Source organism: Callithrix jacchus, chromosome 20 (genome assembly GCF_049354715.1).
Source record: "Callithrix jacchus isolate 240 chromosome 20, calJac240_pri, whole genome shotgun sequence".
Classification (NCBI taxonomy): domain Eukaryota; kingdom Metazoa; phylum Chordata; class Mammalia; order Primates; family Cebidae; genus Callithrix; species Callithrix jacchus.
The window spans coordinates 31,887,489-31,908,228 of record NC_133521.1 but is presented as its reverse complement, the minus strand read 5'-3'; the positions used below and the strand labels follow the sequence as shown (position 1 = coordinate 31,908,228).

The 20,740-nt window shown below is 41.0% G+C and overlaps 1 protein-coding gene and 1 pseudogene across 1 annotated transcript in view; one reads left to right on the top strand and one right to left on the bottom strand.

Annotated features, from left to right (window-relative positions):
• GLG1 (golgi glycoprotein 1) overlaps positions 1 to 20,740 on the top strand; it is a 171,283-nt gene that overhangs the window by 37,375 nt on the left and 113,168 nt on the right. The gene's annotated exons all lie outside the window — the stretch shown is intronic.
• On the bottom strand, positions 1,564 to 2,480 carry LOC100386506 (prefoldin subunit 4 pseudogene; annotated as a pseudogene).

Here is a 20,740-nt window from a genome sequence, read left to right as displayed (position 1 = left end):
CAGGCTGGAGTGCACTGGTGCAGTCACAGCTCACTGCAGTCTTGACCTCCCAAGTCTCAGGTAATCCTCCTGCCTCAGCCCCCACCACCCCAGGAGCTGGGACTATAGGCACACGCCACCACACCTGGCTTATTTTTGTGTTTTTAATAGAGATGAGTTCTCACCATGTTGCCCAGGCTGTTTTTTTTTGTTTGTTTGTTCGTATTTTTAAGAGACAGGGTCTTGCTCTGTCTCTTGGGCTGGAGTGCAGTGACACAGTCATAGCTTACTGAAGGCTTGAACTCCTGTGTTGAGTTTTAAAAGCAACTTACAAATTTAACTTCTTAAATTGTGCATGTTATTGCAACTCAGCATTCCTAGGGCAAACCTGAACCCTGTTGTTCAGGATTCCAACCCATTCATGTGGATCAATAAGAGCTGGCTCTTAATAAACACAGACATAAATGTAGAACTCTCAGGACACATTTACCTACTTTAATCTATTTAAAGATTACTTAAATGCTTTGTGAGATCATATCATTTTGGAGAAAAATATTGTTTCATAAACCTCTTTTTAAATTTTGTTTTAACAGAATGACTCATGATATTCCATGTAAATTGTATGGGGAAGATTAAAAAAAACACAGAACCAATATATCTACATCAGATAGCTTTTTTTGTGCATTAGCTCTTCAGAACATACTCCTGTACTCTGAGGCAGCCTGTGTTCTGGCAGGCATGTGGATTTAATCTCTTCCTTTCTCTTTAAACCAAGTGATGCATCTTCATAGTTTTAAGTCGGAGCGCTATCAGGTTTATAATAAAAGACTGCAGTCAGTCTTTCTCTCCAATTTCAACTCTTTTAGCTCTTTATTCTTATTACCTAATTTTTAAATACAATGTGTGAGCTTTCCTCTTGGTTTTTTAAGTATTAGACGTTATCTGTTGACTTCTTACAAGCAGCATTTAGTTCTCATAAAACACATTTCACAGTATTTACTCTGAAATTAAACTTCATGACGTAAGACATCCTACAAAGCTAGAGGATGAAATGAATTGTGTGGTGCCACGAAGTGTATTTGGACAAGGCAGTGGCTGCAGAAGATGGCATTAGTTGGCTGAGTTCTACAGAAACCTTTTATCTACTTTAATGAGATCAATTTTAGTCCATTTCCATCTTGTCTCCGTCTCATCAGTCATGAGTCATTACATACTCAAAGTTTTTCAAAAAGAGATCAAATGTATTGTAACTTAGTTAAACAAAAACAAAAAAATACCTCAACCAACCAAAATTGTATCTTACTTATTCTTTTAGTTGTTTTTTTTTTTTTTTTTTTTGCCATTTAACTTCCACATCTTTATCAATATAAAACCCAATTCATTACAAAGCACTACAATAAAATCTAAAATTGAAAACAAAAGCACATTAAACATTTCTTTCTGCACATCTCTTGGCTTCTAAAACGTTCTTCTGTGGTTCTGCACTGTTTCTATAAAGCTCCATATGCAGCCACATGTTTCAACATTGCCCATTCTACTACCCAAATCTCTGACATTGATAGATATGTAAAAAAATGTTAGGTATGTTTAAATATAATACGTAACATGTATTTAAATAAAATATATACATATATACTTCGAAGTCTCTGACAAAGCTTTAGTTGTGAAATAAGGAAGGATGCAGGATTGTACATCTTTTAGTTATGCTTTCCCAGTCATTAGACAGCAATTAAAATCATACATAGAAACAACATGACACAACTGTTAAATTTTCTTATGTGAAAATTGCAACAACAAATATTCTAAATAATATAGAAACATAAAAGATTGCTTAACTGATTTTAATAACATGACATAAAGCCCCTAGACTTGATATAATCGTTATGTAAAATACATAGGTGAATACTGTCTTCTTTTAAAAATATAAAATAAATAAGCAAGACGTGAAAATAGGCAAGTTTCCATTAAATAAATGAAAATTTTTTAAAAAAGAAAGTTTTGCTTTCCATGTCATTTGAAGAAGGGAAATTATCATTTTAAACAATATTCAAGTTTATTAAACAAATAAAAAAAGTATTATAAAATGTTTAACTTTCATCGGCTTCAAGGTTTATGTTGCTCCCAAATTTTGCATACAACTGAACTTTCAAATCTGCTAACACCCGCTGAATTGATTCCACTCTGGATTCTAAAGCGTCAATTTCTTCTTGCAAATTTTTCTTTGCTTCTTCTAACATTTCTTGTGTTTCTTCTTGAGAATGGCTAATGAAAACATCACCAATCTGATAAGGTATCATTAAGCAGTCATCATCTGCAAGCATGATGTCATCACAAGCATCTTCTAGGTTTTGCAGTTGTTTCTTTTTTACTTCTGTTTCTTCCTTCAGCTCTGTGATTCTACTTGTATTCCGTGCAAATTTGTTTATCTTTTGTTGATCTTCGAAAGTAACATTGACATCTTCTGCAGCCGCCTTCTTCATGGTGGCCGCCATCTTGGGACTTAGTTGTTTTTTTTTTTTTTGAGACGGAGTTTCGCTCTTGTTACCCAGGCTGGAGTGCGATGGTACGATCTCGGCTCACTGCAACCTCCGCCTCCTGGGTTCAGACAATTCTCCTGCCTCAGCCTCCGGAGTAGCTGGAACTACAGGCTTGTGCCACCACACCCAGCTAATTTTTGTATTTTTAGTAGAGACGGGGTTTCACCATGTTGGCCAGGATGGTCTCGATCTCTTGACATGATCCACCCACCTCGGCCTCCCAAAGTGCTGGGATTACAGGCGTGAGCCACCGCGTCCAGCCTATTCTTTTAGTTTTAATAGAGAACAAGGAGCAAATCCAAATGATTGCTCTTAGAATGTGTTTGTTTAGTTTTGTTTTTAAGAGACAAAGTTTTGCTCTATTGTCCAGGCTGGTCTTGAACTTCTGGCCTCAAGCAGTCCTCCTACGTTGGCCTCCCAGAGTGCTGTCATTATAGGCATGAGCCACTGCACACTTTCAGTCCCAGCACTTGGTGAGCCAAGGCAGAAGGATTGCTTGAGCTCAGGAGTTTGAGACCAGCCCAAGCAACATTCTGAATCTTCATCTTTACACAAAATAAAAAGAAATAAAATATAAAAATAATAAAAAGAAAATTAGCCCGGCATGGTGGCTGTGGTGCCTGTAGTCCCAGTTACTTAGGAGGCTGAAACAGGAGGATTGCTTGAGTCTGGAGGTCAAGCTTGCAGTAAACTGTGATGGTACCATTCATTACCCTCTATCCTGGGTGACAGAATGAGATGATGTCTGCAAAAAATAAAAATAAAAAGAATGTTTTTGTGTGGAGTCAGAATACTTCCCCGCTCCTGTTTTACAATTTTTTATTGTTATATTTGGGATTTTTTTTTTTTTTTTTTTTTTTTTGAGATAGAGTTTCACTCTTGTTTACCAGGCTGGAGTGCAGTGGTGCCATTGCTGCTCACTGCAACTTCTGCCTCCCTGGTTCAAGCGATTCTCCTGCCTCAGTCTCCCAAGTAGCTGGGATTACTGGGGCCTGCCACCACGCCTGACTACTTACTGTATTTTTAGTAGAGACAGGGTTTCACCATGTTGATCAGCCTGATCTTGAACTCCTAACCTCAGGTGATCTACCCCCGTTGGCCTCCCAAAGTGCTGGGATTACAGGTGTGAGCCACCAGGCCCAGCCCACTGGGATTCTTGTTACAGGTTAAAGTTACTGTCTTTTTTTTCCTTTGAGACGTAGTCTCACTGTGTCGCCCAGGCTGGAGTGCAATGGTGCCATCTCTGCTCACCACAATTTTTGCCTCCCGGGTTCAAGCCATTCTCCTGCCTCAGCCTCCCATGTAACTGGGATTGTAGGTGCATGCCACCATGCTTGACTAATTTTTTTTTTTTTTATCATTTTTGTAGGGATGGGGTTTCAATATATTGGTAAGACTGATCTCAAACTCCTAATCTCAGGTAATCTGTCTGCCTCAGCTTCCCAATGTGCTGGTATTACAGGCAGGAGCCACCACACCCACCCCTCAATGTCTATTTTTTAAAATAAGAAATGAGTTTACACCAGTAATCATAGGTGGCTCACACCTGTAATTGCAGCATTCTGGGAGGCCAAAGTGGGAGAATCATTTGGTCCAGGAGTTTGAGATCAGTCTGGGCAACATGGAGAGAGACTCCTGTCTCTACAAAAAAATTAAAAACAATTAGCCAGGCATGTTGACACACACCTGTGGTCCTAGCTGCTTGGTAGGCTGAGGCAGGAAGATTGTTTGAGCCCAGGAAGTTGAGACTGTAGTGAGCTATGTTGCTGCCACTGCACTTCAGCCTGGAAGACTGACAAAGTGACACCCTGTCCCTTTATTAAAAAAAAAGGAGTTGTTAAAATTTATATGCAGGATACATGGTTTCCTCCAGAAGGTAAAAATAAAAGTATTTCTTCAGCTACTCAATTCAGTATCTATTCATGAGTAAAGAAAGTATACTCAGATTATATTTAAAATGAAAACAAACTTTTTTTCTTCATCAAGCTTCATTATTTTTTTAAGCAATTTTTGTACCTTAAAAAAAAAAAGATTTGTTCTCTAATTTCTCCAGGAACCTTATTTTATGAAATGCTCATTTATGCCCCATTTATATCTCAGACCAGAGGTTGCAAACTATAGTCCAGGGCACAGATCCAGTCTCACAACCTGTTTTTGTATGGCTCTGGAGTTAAGAATGGTTTTATAATTTTTAAAGGTTATTGAAAGAAGGTGATGCCATAGAGACCACAAGAGATTGTATGTGTCCTACAAAGCCTAAAATAATTACGGTATGTCTCTTTACTGAAAAAAATTGCTGACACCTGTCTTAGACTATAATACATAGTATCACAAGTACATGCAGCTCATTTAAAATGCTCTATGTTCCATCCAACTCGTGGTGTCATTTTAAGTTAGAAAAGTGTTTTGCTGTATTCTCTTTACATGTCTTGCATTTTTATAGAAATTCACTGAATTTGTCAGTCTTTATAGTCAGTGTGTTCATTAACTAGGGCCAAATGTGTATGTATGACACCACTGACTTAAATTCGTTTAATTTTTTTTTTTGAGAAGGAGTCTCTCTGTCACCCAGTCTGTAGTGCAGTGATGCAATCTCGTCTCACTGCAGCCTCCGCCTCCGGGGTTCAAGCAATTCTGCCTCAGCCTCCCAAGTAGCTGGGATTACAGGCAGCTGCTACCACGCCTGGCTAATTTTTGTATTTTTAATAGAGACAAGGTTTTGCGGTGTTGCAGAGAAAGAGCTCGAGCGTGTGAATGAGTGTGTGCACAAGCATCAGAGCACACTGTTCTTGTGTGCTTACTGTTGGTTGTATATGGTTTCATGATACTGCTTTTTTGTTGGTGATGAATTTGAATATGAAATCAATATTTTCTCATTGATATCTATAACTACAGTATAAACATACAGATATCTTTGGGGCTGTATTTTGATACTATAGTTGGTAGTATGGTTTGTTTCGTTGAGTTCTAATATTGGTAGTTAGCTTCCAGCAAAAGTCCCCTAGTAACCTGGTCATAATATTTTGTTATTTATAATATTTTATCTATTCTAAAACGTGTTTTTAATTTTTCATCTTAACATCTTTGAAATCAGAATGCATCTTAAATTTATGACATCTTATGATTGTAGAATATTTCTCCCCTAGTGTACATCAAATAATGGTGCATCTTGAAATGAATATATGATTCAGACCGTCTACTCATTTGTATTACTTGTTAGGTGCAGTGTTTTCTTGTTCTTTATGTGGATTCCTCCTCTTTTTTTTTTTTGAGACAGTCTTGCCCTGTCACCCAGACAGGAGTGTAGTGGCATGATGTTGGCTCACTGCAACATCCACCTCATGGATTCAAGAGATTCTTGTGCCCTCAACCTTTCAAGCAACTGGGACTACAGGTGTACACCACCATGCCCAGCTAATTTTTTGTATTTTTAGTAGAAATGGCATTTCACCATGTTGGCCAGGCTGATCTCAAAACTCCTGGCCTCAAATGATCCTCCCTCCTCGGCCTCCCAAAATGCTGGGATTACAGGTGTGAGCCACTGCACTGACCTAGATTCTACCTTTTGTTTTTTATTTTGATTTTGTGGCCAAAATTTAATATTTTGGAAATTTTTAATCATTCAGAGGCTTGCTTTGGGGGTTAATTCTGATATTTGCATTTTGAGTTAAATGATAAGCACCATCTTCCCTAGCTAGTCAATCGAGCAGTTTAGGAAAATGAACAGTTAACATAGTGTTTTGAGTAGTGCATTATCCTGATCTGTTACTGTTAACAGATGGCCTGCAGCCTGGTCTTTTATATTAGATAGTATTTTGCTGAATATACTGAAGAAGAACATTAACCAGAAAACCTGTTTAATGTTAACTTTAGCTGAGATTTTCTTGGATGCTTGCAACTGTGAACACCCTCTGAATTTAAATAGTCATGTCCTGTTGATGGGAAAAAATTAGAAATTACATAGTGACTGTTTTTCCGCTTGATCTTCACCAAGGCTGAGAAGCTTAGTGTTTTTTAGACCTTTAGTATTGCTCAGGCTGAGCTGCACAGTGAGAGAGAGAGAGAGAGAGAGAGAGAGGGGGAGAGAGAGAATGTGTGTCTGCGCGCGCGCATGTGCACTTTGCTTATTTCCATGGAGAATCACAAGTCTGTAGCTTAAAAAGAGGCGAGACAGCCTAGGCAACATGGAGAAATCCTGTCTGTACAGAAAATTAGCAGGGTGTGGGGGAGTGTCCTTGTAATACCAGCCTCTTGGGAGGTGGGAGAATTGCTTTAGCTTGGGAGGCAGAGGTTGCAGTGAGCCGAGATTGCGTCACTGCACTCCAGTCTGGGTGACAGAGCTAGACCCCATTTCAAAAAAAAAAAAAAAAAAAACAGAGGTAAGATAGGGAAAAACAGAGTCAAGATAGGCTGGGCTAGGTGGCTGTAATCCCAGCATTTGGGATGCCAGGGTGGGAGGATCACTTGAACCCAGGAGGGCTACTTAGCCAGGTGTGGTACTGCATGACTGGAGTTCCAACTACTCAGGAAGCTGAGATAGGAGGATTGCTTGAGCCCAGGAGGTTGAGTCTGCAGTGAGTTTGATGGTGCCACTGTACCCAGCCTGGGCAACAGGGTGAGACCCTGTCTCTATTTTAAAAAATAAAATAAAAGGGCTGAGCCTGGTGGCTCATGCCTGTAATCCCAGCACTTTGGGAGGCTGAGGCGGGCAGATCATGAGGTCAGGAGTTTGAGAACAGCCTGGCCAATATGGTGAAACCTTGTCTCTACTAAAAATACAAAAATTAGCTGGGTGTGCTGGTGGATGCCTGTAGTCCCAGCTGCTCGGGAGGCTGAGGCGGGAGAATCGCTTGAACCTGGGAGGCAGAGGTTGGAGTGAGCTGAGATTGTGCCACTGCACTCCATCCTGGACAATAGAGCAAGACTCCGTCTCAAAAGAAAGGGTGGGGGCAAGATAAAAGGAGGAGGAGGATGAGGATTAATGCCAACTTTAGATATATAGGCATAAGTTTTTCAATTTAAGTCACTTGTTCTTAATCCTAGTTATTTCTAGGATGATTTTAATATAGCATTACCCAGATGTTTCAGGCAAATTAAATCAGAATGTCTGAGAGTGGATGCCAGCATTGAATTTTCAGAATCATTTTAGATACAATTATTATTGTACTTAAAAAGCAACGTTTTTAAAAAAATAGATTTACCCAGATATTTAGCACTTTCTTTGCTCCCTGTACCTTCTTGTATCTCATCTGCCTTCAATACATTCTTCAGAATTCTTATAGTGAAGATCCTCTGAGGGCTGTCTGGGTTTTTTGTCTGGAAATGTCTTTATTCTACCCTATTCTTAAAAGATATTTTTGCTGGACTTATGTGTCAATTATCTATTTCTGGATCTGAGGATATGTGAAAAACCAAAGAGTTTTTCTTACTATCTACTCTGAATAGTAACTTAACACTTCTGCCACCAGAGGTATGGATTTCTTCCCCCCAACACCCTTCTGCAGATAATTCTGCAGTGTATAACAGGTGGGTGTCCTCTAATTCATTCAATCCTTGACACTGTATATACGTGGAAATAGCATCAGATCCAAACAGGTTGAGAGCTCAGTCCCATAAGACAGCTCCTCACTTCAGATACCAGTTCTAAACACAGGTTTGACCTGTGCTTTCGACCAACTTGCTATAAGTTGGGCTTCCCACCACCACCATCCCCCCCTCCCTTCCCCACCATCCTTGGGTTTATTGAATTTGCTGGAGCAGGTCACAGAACTCAAGGAAACACTTTTATTTACACATACCCATTTATTTTAAGGAATATTATGAAGGACACAGATGAACAGCCAGATGGAAGAGGTGTATAGGGTGAGGTATGGGAGAAGGGGCAAGGAGCTTCCATGCCCTCTCTGGGCAGACCACTCTCTAGGAACCTGTGTCCATTATCTGGAAGCCCTCAGAACCCAGTCCTTTGGGGTTTGTATAGAGTCTTCATTACTTAGGCATGATTGATTACATCACTGGCTTTTAGTGATCAACTTAACCTTCAGCCCCCTTACCCCTCCCTGGAGGATGGGGGTGGGCCTAAAAGTCCCAACCCTCCAATCATGCCTTGGTTTTTCCAGTAACCAGACCCATCCTAAATTAGCTCCTTAAGGGCCCCCAGACATCATTCATTCATTAGCATACAGAAGACACTGTTCTCTCTCCAGAGACTCCAAGGCTTTTAGTTAGATCTGTGTGTCAGGAAATGGGCACAAAGACCAAATACCTATTCCACAGTATCACAGGCTGGGAACACACCACCCCAAACTTCTTTTTTATTTTTATTTACTTTCACTTTGTTTTCTAATGTTTTTAGTATTTTTTAAATTATTACTATATTTTTTGAGACAGGATCTCTCTGTCGCCCAGGCTGCAGTGCAGTGGTGCAGTCACACCTCGACCTTCTGGGCTTGGGCTATCCCACCTCAGCCTTCCAAATAGCTGCGACCACAGGTGCGCACCACTGCACCTGGCCAATTTTATTATTATTTGTAAAGATGGTTTCAGAATGTTGCCCAGTCTGGTGTCTAACTCCTGGACTCAAGTGATGTTCCCACCTCAGCTGCCCAAAACACTGGGATTACTGGTGTGAGCCACTGTACCCGGTCCCAAACTTAATGACTCAAAAACAACAACCTCTTATTTGCCCCTGAATTTGTGGGTCAAATTTTTGGGCAGGACTGAATGTGATCCCTTGTCTCTCTGGTCTGCATGGTTATAGCTGGGCTCATTCATGTATCTGTAGTCACTTGGCAGGTCAGCTGTGCGCTGGACAGACCCAGATGGCCTCACTTAATGTCTGGTAGTTTCCTGGGGTGAAAAAAGCAACTGGGCTCTGTGTCTCACCATCTAGCTCGCTATCTCACTCCTTCACATGGCTGGGTTCAGTAATCAATATGGAAAGGACAAGCTCCAGTGCACAAGCACTTTGCAGTCCTCTGCTGTTAGATTTGCTTATGTTTCATTGACCAAAGCAAGTAAGGTGGCCAAGCCCAGATTCAAAAGTGTAAAGGTTCCAAGTGAGGTATGGTTAAACAACAACAACAAAAATGCTGGGGTCCATCCCACAGACCCCAGCTGAAGGATGGAGGAATAAATTCTCTCACACACAGAATACAGTGAACAAATGGGCCAAGGGGTCATGAGCCACTCACAGAGAGAGATTGTAGCTACACAACACTGACTAGATCACCCTCTCCCCATTTATTCAGTATAGATTTAATAACAGAGGCTGTAAGTCAACACACTTGTAGAGGAAGATTAAAGGACAGGTTCTGATGCCCAAAGCAAACACCATTAGAGGGTAATCCCCCTGATTGACCTCCCCCTAAGAGGGTCTTCCAGCTCAAAGTTTAGTTTTAAGACCACGCGAGTTAAAGAAGCTAGCTAGGTAAACTATTCACATTCCTTTGTTATTTTCGCCTCTCTGGCTCCTGCAAAGAGACGCTGGCTGCCTTCAACCAAGAACTATAGAAGAAACTGTTAGGCCTTCCAAAAGGGTTTGATACTATATTTTATTTATAACTTTCTGTAATATTTTTCTCTAAATATTTTTGCCACCACTCTGAGTGAATTCCCACAAAAAACTCTATTCCACAAAGAGTGAAGGAATTATAATCTGTCTCTTTTTTGGGGGGTCTGAAAGGTGGTAGGAGGACAGGGTCTTACGCTGTCACCCAAGTTGGAGTGCAGTGGTGTGATCGTAGCCCACTGCAGCTTCAAACTCCTGGGCTCAAGCCATCCTCCCACTTCAGCCTCCCAAGTACTTGTGTCTGTAGGTGTGTTCCACCACACCTGGCTGATTTTCTGTAAAGACAGCGTCCCACTATGTTGACCAAGCTAGTCTTGAACTCCTGATCTCAAGTCATGCTCCTGCCTTGGCCTCCCAAAGTGTTGGGATTACAGATGTGAGCCATTGTGCCCGGCCTGACTCCATCTCTTGATGGCATGATCAGGAATGTCACATTCAAAAGTCTGTGCTTTCAGAAAGGGGCAGGCAGGATTTGTGGCCTTGAAAAAAATCTATCACAGTATAAAATTTTAGGTTGGAAGTTTTTTTTTATTCCATTGTTTTTTTGCTTTCGTTTTTGCTATTGAGCAGTTTATTACTGTGGCTTCTTTTAAGATCTTCTGAGGCAAGGAAATGCTTCACAATTACGTGAATTAAAAGATAAATGTAAAGAGGCAAATAGCTGGTAGTTTGCTGGTACCAGTAGAGAGACAAATAGCAGGTGGTTTTAGGATGTTTTTGCACCAAAGTTTATTAGACAGCTAGACAAATGCTTAAGTCAGGTGTGTGTACAAAGGCAACTAGAAGGAAATAGGTGATATAGAAGTGAAAATATTCCTTGGATTTATTATTTTGATTGATTTTTATTAATACAAAAATGAAAATATTTTGTAATTATGGAGCAGAAAACAGTTCTGTTTTCAATAAAATTGTGAACCATCAAAAATTTCCTTTTTTTTTTTTGAGAGAGAGAGCTTCGCTCGGCACCCAGACTGGAGTGCAGTGGCGCAGTCTCGGCTCACTGCAGTCTCCACCTCTAGGGTTCAAGAGATTCTCCTGCCTCAGCCTCCCAAGTAGCTGAGACTACAGGTGCCCACCACTATGCCCAGCTAATTTTTGTATTTTTAGTAGAGATGGGGTTTCACCTTGTTCGCCAGGCACATCTCAGAGCCAACAAAAGTTTCAAAACTTTTGCAGTTTTTTTTGTTTTTGTTTTTGTTTTTTTGAGACAGGGTCTGCTGTGTTGCCCAGACTGGTCTCAAACTCCTGGGCTCAAGTGATCTGCTGACCTCAGACTCCCAAAGTGCTGGGATTACAGGCTTGAGCCACTGTGCCCTGCCAAATCCACTGCTTTTTTTTTTTTTTGAGACGGAGTTTTGCTCTTGTTACCCAGGCTGGAGTGCAATGGCGCGATCTCCGGGTCACCACAACCTCCGCCTCCTGGGTTCAGGTAATTCTCCTGCCTCAGCCTCCTGAGCAGCTGGGATTACAGGCACGCGCCACCATGCCCAGCTAATTTTTTGTATTTTTAGTAGAGACGGGGTTTCACTATGTTGACCAGGATGGTCTCGATCTCTTGACCTTGTGATCCACCCGTCTCAGCCTCCCAAAGTGCTGGGATTACAGGCATGAGCCACCACGCCCGGCCTTTTTTTTTTTTTTTGAGATGGAATCTCACTTTGTTGCCCAGGCTAGAGTACAGTGGCATGATCTTGGCTCACTGCAACCTCCGCCCCCCAGGTTCAAGCAATTCTCCTCCCTCAGCTTCCCAGGTAGCTGGGATTACCGGTGTGCCCCACCATGTCCAGCAATTTTTTTGTATTTTTAGTAGAGATGGGGTTTTGCCATGTTGGCCAGGCTGGTCTTGAACTTCTAACATCAGGTAATCCTCCCACCTCAGCTTCCCAAAGTGCTGGGATTACAGCTGTGAGCTACTGGGCCTGGCAGTGTTTAATTTTGATGATGCAAGTGCAAACAGAAGAACCAGAAATAATGATAAGCTAGACTCTGTTAGGGGTGTATGTGAAATCTGGAAGCAGTATTTATGAGGTAGATAGGTTCCAGGTTTGCGAATGGCAGTCGATAAGCAGCTGGACATTCTTCAGTTCAGGTATATAATATACCTTTAGACACAGCGAAACATAGAATAAATACTTGGGTGTACTGTGTTTAAATGTCTATTAAGATTTCTTTGCCTTTCTGCTGATTCTTATTTATGGTTTCTTGTTTCAGAAAGGATTTTTATTTGCTTCTGCTAGGGAATTCTGACCACTCCCTTCTAAGACCATCTTACATCATTCTCACAGTTTGAAGTTTTCTGAAACACCCACACAGTACAAATCTGTGCTCAGATCTGTGGAAAGGCTGGTTTACTTCTGGTTCGCCCTTGCCTCAAGAGTGTAGCCTTTTTAGATGCCAGCTTAAAGTGAGGACTATCTCAGTAGATTTCCTACCTTGGGCAGGTCTCAGGCTTGGTTTCTGCCCACACGGCCCTTCAAAAAGGTGGGTTCCCCCCTTTTTGGCAAGGATCTTGAAGGCAAAAGTGAGCTTTTGAGCTCTCCTGTGTTCCTGGGTATGTACCCCCTTTTCCTTCAGCTCTGGCTTAAGAGTAGTTTGCAGTATTTTTGGCTCTTTGTTGCTTTTAAGAAGAGTTTTATCTTCCAACATTTTTAGTTGTTTATAGTTAGAGGGTTATTCCAAATAACCATTTCAAGAAGTGGATAACTACATATATTTTTAAGCTTCCCTGTTACTTTGCATGTGCACCTGATTTAGGATACTATTTTTTAAGCACTTTTCAAATAGAAAATATATGTACAGGCTGGATGCAGTGGCTCATTCCTGTAATCCCAGCCCTTTGGGAGGCCAAGGTGGGCAGATCACATGAGGTCAGGAGTTCTAGACCAGCCTGGCCAATATGGTGAAACCCCCATTTCTACTAAAATCATAAAAATTAGCCAGGCATGGTGGTGTGTGCCTGTAATCCCAGCTCCTCAGGAAGCTGGGGCAGAAGAATCACTTAAACCAAGGAGGCGGAGGTTGCAATGAGCTGAGATGGCACCACCTCTCTCCAGACTGGGTGACAGAGCAAGACTTGTCTCAGGAAAAAAAAAAAAGGCAGTAAAATTACTATGATATTTCTTTCTGCTTTATCAGAGTAAGAGTTACGTAGAAAGTTCATGTTCCTCACTGTATCAGTTAGGAGTTATGATTCTTTTGTAGTAACATGAAGTCCTTTCAAACTAGCTTCAGCTAAAAAGAATTTGCCTCATATAACTGTAAAGACAAGGTTTAGTGCAGGCTTCAGGCTTAGTTAGGTATTGGTACTTGGCATCTTAGCAGGACTGGTTTCTTTTTTACCATCTGCTTCTGGGCTGGCTTCCTTCACAGACTACATTGTGGCAAGGTGGCCAAAGTAGCTTTTATTCCTCTTCCCCCAGCATTATTGCAAATATTGTATTGTTTGTCATTGTCTGAGTCCCTGAACTGGTTAAGAATATTATGTGCATAGTCTTGGATTATTTGAACTCATTTGCACTATCTCTGCCAGGAATGAGACCCTACCTGGAGCTCTCAGACTGAGATTGACGGAGTGGGGTGGATTCCCAAAAGAAAGCCAGGAGGCTGGAGAAGCAGCCAATGGAAATGTACCATATATAGTAACGTTTCAGCACAGGAAGCAGTGATTTTTCTCTTTGGGAGTTTTACTTCTGACGTGACCCAAATGAAGAACAGTTCTGTGTCCTAGGAAACCCCAGTGCTTTTTATTTGCTTCTGTAAAAAAGAGATACCTGTCCATTTTTCATTTCAAATTCTAAAGAGCTGGCATTGCAAATTTCAGTGAAACTACTGTGAGCCAGGCTAGAGCTAAGGGAAGTGTTATAACATTGGTAATTGAACTTACGCTGTTCTTCGCACCAGCAAAACAAAAGAAACAGCTAACTCCTCTCTCTCTCTTCCTGCCCCCACACGCACCCCACACAACACACACACACACACACACACACACACTCTCTCTCTCTCTCCCTCTCTCTCTCTCTCTCTCTCTCTTTCGTAATTTTATTCAAGATTTTCTCCTGTAGAAAATTCAAAAACACCAGATTTAAGGAGACCAAGTGGCTTTAAAGGTTTCCTTAAATTCTTTTTCTGGGTAAAGACAATTTTCTTTTTCTTAGCTTCCTATAGTTTTGCAACATCTTAAACATTTTCTCCTCTGATACATGTATTCTTTCCATGACTATATATACTTTTCATTCACATCTTAGCAATATGTGTCAGGTTTAAAATAATTGATGTTTAAATATTTCTGTTGTTTATTTAAGGTTTTCTGCAGGGTATTATTATTTTCCTAGTATGGAGAATAATTGGTGGTGGGAAAAAATTTGTTGTATCTTCTACCTCCTATCAAATATCTGTTACGCACTTTTTTCCTTTCGGAGTTCTAGGGTTGGGAATAGTTTTGTGTCTGTAATGCTACTAAAATTACACTTTTGAAAGTAAGAGAATAATAACCTAATATTATGACTGTACGATATGAAAGGCAAATTACAACAGAATAGGCATGGAGGGGGAAACAAAGAGACCTGCTCAGAGGTTATTTACTCATTTAGAGAATGAAAGTGGTGGTCTGGATTAAAATTATGACAGAAGGAAAAGAGATAGACTAAATCTAAACAACACTAGAGAAAGATGACAATGGAGAGCTCCTAAAGGATTAAAGTATGGGACATACAGGAGAAAAATCAAAGATAAACCAAAAGTTTAACTGGGTATGTGGGGGTTGCTCCCTGGGGGAAAGGTGAAGCCATGGTAGAAAGAGAACTGTCTTGTGGACAAAAATAAATTATGTTAAATAAATAAATAGGAAGAAGAGACAAATCTCCTGTAGAGAAGAATCACAAATAATTTGTGTAGATAATTTCCCTCTCCAGGAGGTGGAACTTAATTTCTTACTTGATTGTGCTGAGCTTGGTGAATTGCTTCCAAAGAGTAGCCTATGGAAGGGTGGAGGGAGAATCATTTTACAGTGAGGAAACCTTGGCCAAATGATCAGAGTGAATGTTATCAGTGAGGTCATACTTGTAGCATGTATACCCTTGATATGATGTGTTGAGAATGGCACTTTGTCTATGTGGTCTTCCTCCAAAAAGCCTGTAAGAGGAAAACGTCACACAAACCCCAATTGAGGGACCTTCTACAAAATACTTGGCAGGGCTTCCTCAAAACTGTCAAGATCATCAGAACAAGGAGGCTAAGGAGGCATGGTGACGAAATCCTGGATGAGATCCTGAAACAAAGAACAGACATTAGAAAACACTGCTTTAAACAAAACCAAACCTAAACCAAGCTTTTTACATGGGGCAAAATTCTGGATAAGATACCTACTGTTATACCTAGTATATTAGGTGGTATTCTCCAGAGAAATAGAATCAATAAGATTTCTTAAAAACTTCAGACAAATTTAACAGAATTTAACTGTGCAAAGGATGATTTGCGAATCAGGCAGCCTCTCGAACCAGAATAGGTTGAGAACTACTCTGGTGCTGCTGTATGGTTGGAGAGGATTTATAGACAGAACAAGGAAAGTGACATACAGAAAATGGAAGTGAGGTATAGAAATGGCTGGATTGGTTATAGCTGGGCCTTGTCTTTATCTGAACACAGTTTAAGCAGTTGGCCTTCTGCCAGTGGTTGAAGTGTGGCTGCTGTGATAGGCTGAGACTCAGCTACTTGTTACATGAGTAAGTTGCAGTTTGTTTCCTCTTCTAGTCAAGTTACAGTTCCCTGTGTACTAAGAAATCTTTAGGCCCAAACTTAAAATATGTAAGAAGGCGGCTTTAGGCTAAACTTAACGATTCCCCACTTTAATCAACCTTCAGATTTTTGTTGTTGTTGTTTTTGAGATGGAGTTCGGCTCTGTCGCCTAGGCTGGAGTGCAGTCACGAAATCTTGGGTCACTGCAACTCTTGCCCCTACCCCTACCCCAGTTCAAGTGATTCTCCTGCCTCAGCCTCCCAAGTACTGGCAATTACAGTCATGTACCACCACACCTGGCTAATTTCTGTATTTTTAGTAGAGGTGGGGTTTCACCATGTTGGCCAAGCTGGTCTTGAACTTCTGACCTCCAGTGATTTGCCTGTCTCAAGCCTCCTAAAGTGTTGGGGTTACAGGCATGAGCCACCGCGCCCGGCCTGAATTTTGTATTGTTTGTTAATTTGAGAGGTTGACAAAACTTTAGCATGGATGTGACTGTATCATTGTCATAAATGTACTTGTTTGGTCTTAAAGCCCACTGGGAAGTAACAAACTGGGTTTTGCGAGGTGGAGAACAAGGACTTTAGGTTAATTTTCTGTAGGGATTAGAGGAGAGGCAACCTCCTTATGCTGGAATCTCATGTTTTCAAGAAAGAAATAAAAAACCTGGGCTGTTTTGGGATCTTTCTGCTTCCTTAAAGTTTCAGTTTGATTATGTCGCATTTAGCATAAATGACTCCATTTAGGTTTGATCTGGTCTAATCTGTTGACACCTAGTGAATAAGTTTAGTGCAAAACAGTAGGTTCTCATAATTTTGTCTAACAGCTTCATCTTTCTAGTCAACGTTCTCACTTAGGTGTGAGTGTTACCAAAACTTAGAACTTTAGTGCTACTCAGTTACCATCCTTTTGAGTTTCCAGTCCAAGCATTCTATTCATAGGTTTCAGTGTCCTCATGATCACCCCTGTCTTTGAGTGTTGATCATTCCTGTTGAAGAGAGACCAGTTGACTGTATATAGATGGCTGCATGCAAACATTATAACTTTTGAGAGAATACAGTAAATGATGGACTGCATCATTTACTCTAAACTATGGAAAAAGTGACCTAACAATGATGACCATCCAGAATGATAAGGGCTTCCTAGCAATGTTCTTTGTAATCTCTGATGTAGGTTAAGAGGAGTGAACGAGTATTCTGTTTCTGACAGAACCATTAAAATTCCTAGCCCATATTGGACTTTCATCTTTCATCCATTAAGACATAATCCTGCGTATGGATAAGGTTGGGTGTAAAACTTTCCACAAATAAAAGTGTGCCCCATGGGTGCACCACAAGACCCTTTTTCTGTTGTTCGTGGAGGCATAAACAAGGAAAACATTGAGAGGTAAGAGTCTCATGATGGCAGAGAAGTCTTTGTCTCCATGCTCTTGGGCATGCTATCCATGTCTAGTGTGCTGTCTGCTTCTGGGGAAAACCTTTCCTGGTTAACTTTACCTTAAAGTTGCCAATGGGTGGACAATTCCAAGGGTCTGGAGGGGCCCTTCTGCCTTGTAATATCAGTTGACCCAGTGTTCAAGTCCTCAAAGCTTTGCTTCATTGTGGATAACAAGGACAGTCTTTTCCTGATTTCATTTCCAGAAGAACCAACCTCCAGGTTCTAGATTATTAAGGATTTGATTGTCCTCAGTGGGAGGATCATGAAAAACTTCCTTTGTAGCCACCGCGGTAGTAGCTCACACCTGTAATCCCAGTGGTTTGGGAGGCCAAGGTGGGCAGATCACTTGAGGTCAGGTGTCTGGAAGCCAGGAGGTCAAGACCAGCCTGACCAACATGGTAAAACCCCATCTCTACTAACAGTACAAAAATTAAGCTGGGCATGGTGGCACGTGCCTGTAATTCCAGCCACTTGAGAGCCTGAGGCACAAGAATGGCTTGAACCAGGAGGTGGAGGTTGCAGAGAGCTGAGATCACACCACTGCTCTGCAGCTTGGGTGATGGATCAAGACTGTCTACAAAAAATAAAAATCAAAAAGAAAAGCTTCCTTTAGCTGGTGGAAATACTTTTTCATATAATGCATTAAAGACTTGCAACATTTATTCATATCAGAGTGTAAGAGAGGAAGATACATGAGGTTCTATTATTAGCGGCATAGGCCTTCCAGTGACTATTTCATAATGACTCAACTTACATTTTCTTTTTTTTTTTTTTTAAAAGTTAAAATCAGTAATAGTAATTACTGATTGCCTTTGACCAGGGCAACCAGTCAATTCAGTTAGCTTTGCCTAAAGCTATCGTGTCTGTAATACCTTACTTAACTGTTTTACAACTTCTCCAGTGGGAAAAGTACCATTATCACTGGAGATTTCTCCAGGAATACACCATGAGGGAAACAGATTTTCTGACAACCTTTTAGCTACTGTTATAGCATCAGCCTTCTTGCATGGGAAAGCTTTTACCAGAAAACATGTGTTGAAAATGACAGTTGAATGAAATTCCTCTATAAATGTTCAAATGGCCCATCAGGTACCTGAAGTTTTAATTATCTTCCTAGGTGTTATAGGTTTGATAAACCAAACATTGGTCATAAATGATTTTTAGCAATTTAGAGCAATCACCATGCCAATATATATGTTTTCTATTTGGATCATTGTCTCTCTTCCATGACAAGTCATGGAGTGCAGAGCTTTTAGTAATGGAAGCGTTATGGACTCAGGAAGGACCAGGTGGCTGTGCAGGCTCTCTGTGAATCCAAGCTTAACGTTGGATTTATAGCCTTTTAAATACCAATTTTGTTTCTCCAATTCAGGTGCATAGCACTCTTCATTAAATGGGTTATCATAGGTAATTTGACTTGGAACATGGAGTTCATTCAAATTGCATATCTTAACAGTTTTAGTACTGGCTGATTTAGCATGAAAATCTGGCAGAGTATTTTTTTGGTATTCAGTTAATTTTTGTCCTGCTTGGGTTAGCAGTTTTACAATCCAGTCTCTTTATTAAAGTTTTGGGAATTCTTACCCAGTCCAAATTAGATGAGCCTAAGGTTATCAGAAACCTGTATTCAGTAGTGCTTCTTAGGATCCTTTCCATGAACTTTCTTGAAGACATATTGCTCCAGGATTTTACTTGCTTGTGAAGACCTTTCAGAAAATGTATCAGTATTAAGCAATTAACTGTGAAAACAGCTTAAAATGATCAAGGTTAAAGATATAATTGACAATAAAATTTGATTATGGCCATGAAGAATGTGAGAGTGCAGGCCTGGCTGCCAGTGTTGAGGGCGGGGACCTCAGCCTTCTCAGGCTCCTCACAGGCATGCTGCCCCCCATGCCCAGCTCGGCACCAGCAGAAGGAAGGCACTGGCTCCTGCAGGATCCTCCCCTGCTGCCTGTTGGCCCGGAGCCTGCCCCATCCCTCGACCTGGGGACCCCCAGATGCTGTCATGCAACCAAGCAGGACTGTGCAGGACTGTATGGTGACAGAATGTTATCTCTTCTAAAAATTCCATCAATTTGAAATAACCTTTAAATAACTTCTAAACTATTTTTTCTCAGCAAACACATATTTTTATGCCTTTATAGCTTTCCGTACAAAAATATATCTTACTTTCTTTACATATTCTATATATAGAATTGCTTCTCTCCTTCCTTCATTTCCTCCTTCCTTTCTCCCTGTCCTGTCCTGTCTTGTCCTGCCCTGTTGCCCAGGTTGGTCTCAAACTCCTGGCTTCCAGAGATCCTCCTGCCTCAGCCTCAAAAGTAGCTGGGATTACAGACCTGAGTCATCATGCCCAGCTCAGGTTTAATTTTTCTTACAAGTAGTTCCTTAAGCTCTGCCTTCTATACAGAGTTTTTAGGGCCACGCATGGTGGCTCACACCTGTAACCTCAACATTTTGAGAGGTTGAAGCAGACAGATCATTTGAGGTCAGGAGTTTGAGACCAGCCATGTCTCTACTAAAATAGAAAAATTAGCTGGGTATGCTGGTAGGCGCCTGTAATCTCAGCTACTCAGGAGGTTGAGGTAGGAGAATTGCTTGAAACCAGGAGACGGAGGTTGCAATGAGCCGAGATTGTGCCACTGCACTCCAGCCTGGGCAGCAAAGGGAGACTCTCTGTTCAAAAAAAAAGGTGATAAAAATATTGAATATTTTTAGAAACTCCTGTACATTAGTAGGCATCCCTAGGTAAACCTAATTGGGGAGTCCTCATTTTAAAATTCACTATTTAAAGTGCAATGTTGTTAATTTGGATTGTTCACCATAACTAAATTACCTTTAGTAAGATTTCACCATTTCTGTAAGCATTTGTTGCTTTTGGGGCCTAATACTTCATACATTTATAGGTAGGCAGAACTGAAAGGTAGAGTACTCAGTTTTTTAGAAATTAAGGATCTTGGCCAGGCGTGGTGGCTCACTCCTATAATCTCAGCATTTTGGGAGGCCGAGACGGGTGGGTCACCTGAGGTCAGGAGTTCGAGACCAGCCTGGCCAATATGGTGAGAACCCATTTTTACTAAAAATAAAAAAATTAGCTGGGCATGGTGGCAGGTGCCTGTAATCCCGGCTTCTTGGGAAGCTGAGGCAGGAGAATCACTTGAACCCAGAAGGCAGAGGTTGCGGTGAGCTGAAGCCACACCATTGCACTTCAGCCTGGGCAATAAGAGTGAAACTCCATCAAAGAAAGAAAGAGGGGTGTGGGAGGAGGGGAAGAGAGAGAAAGAAAGAGAGGAGAGAGAGAGAGAAAGAAGTTAAGGATCTTATGTTTACACTGAATCTTGGCTTTGGCTCACAGATTTCCTTGATCGACTTAACCAATGACTGTTTCCTACCAAAAGAAGCAAAGGGGATAGAACAAAAAAAACCCTGCAAATTTTTGAAAGCCATAGTTCATACTCCTTGAAGCATTGCCATTTATGGC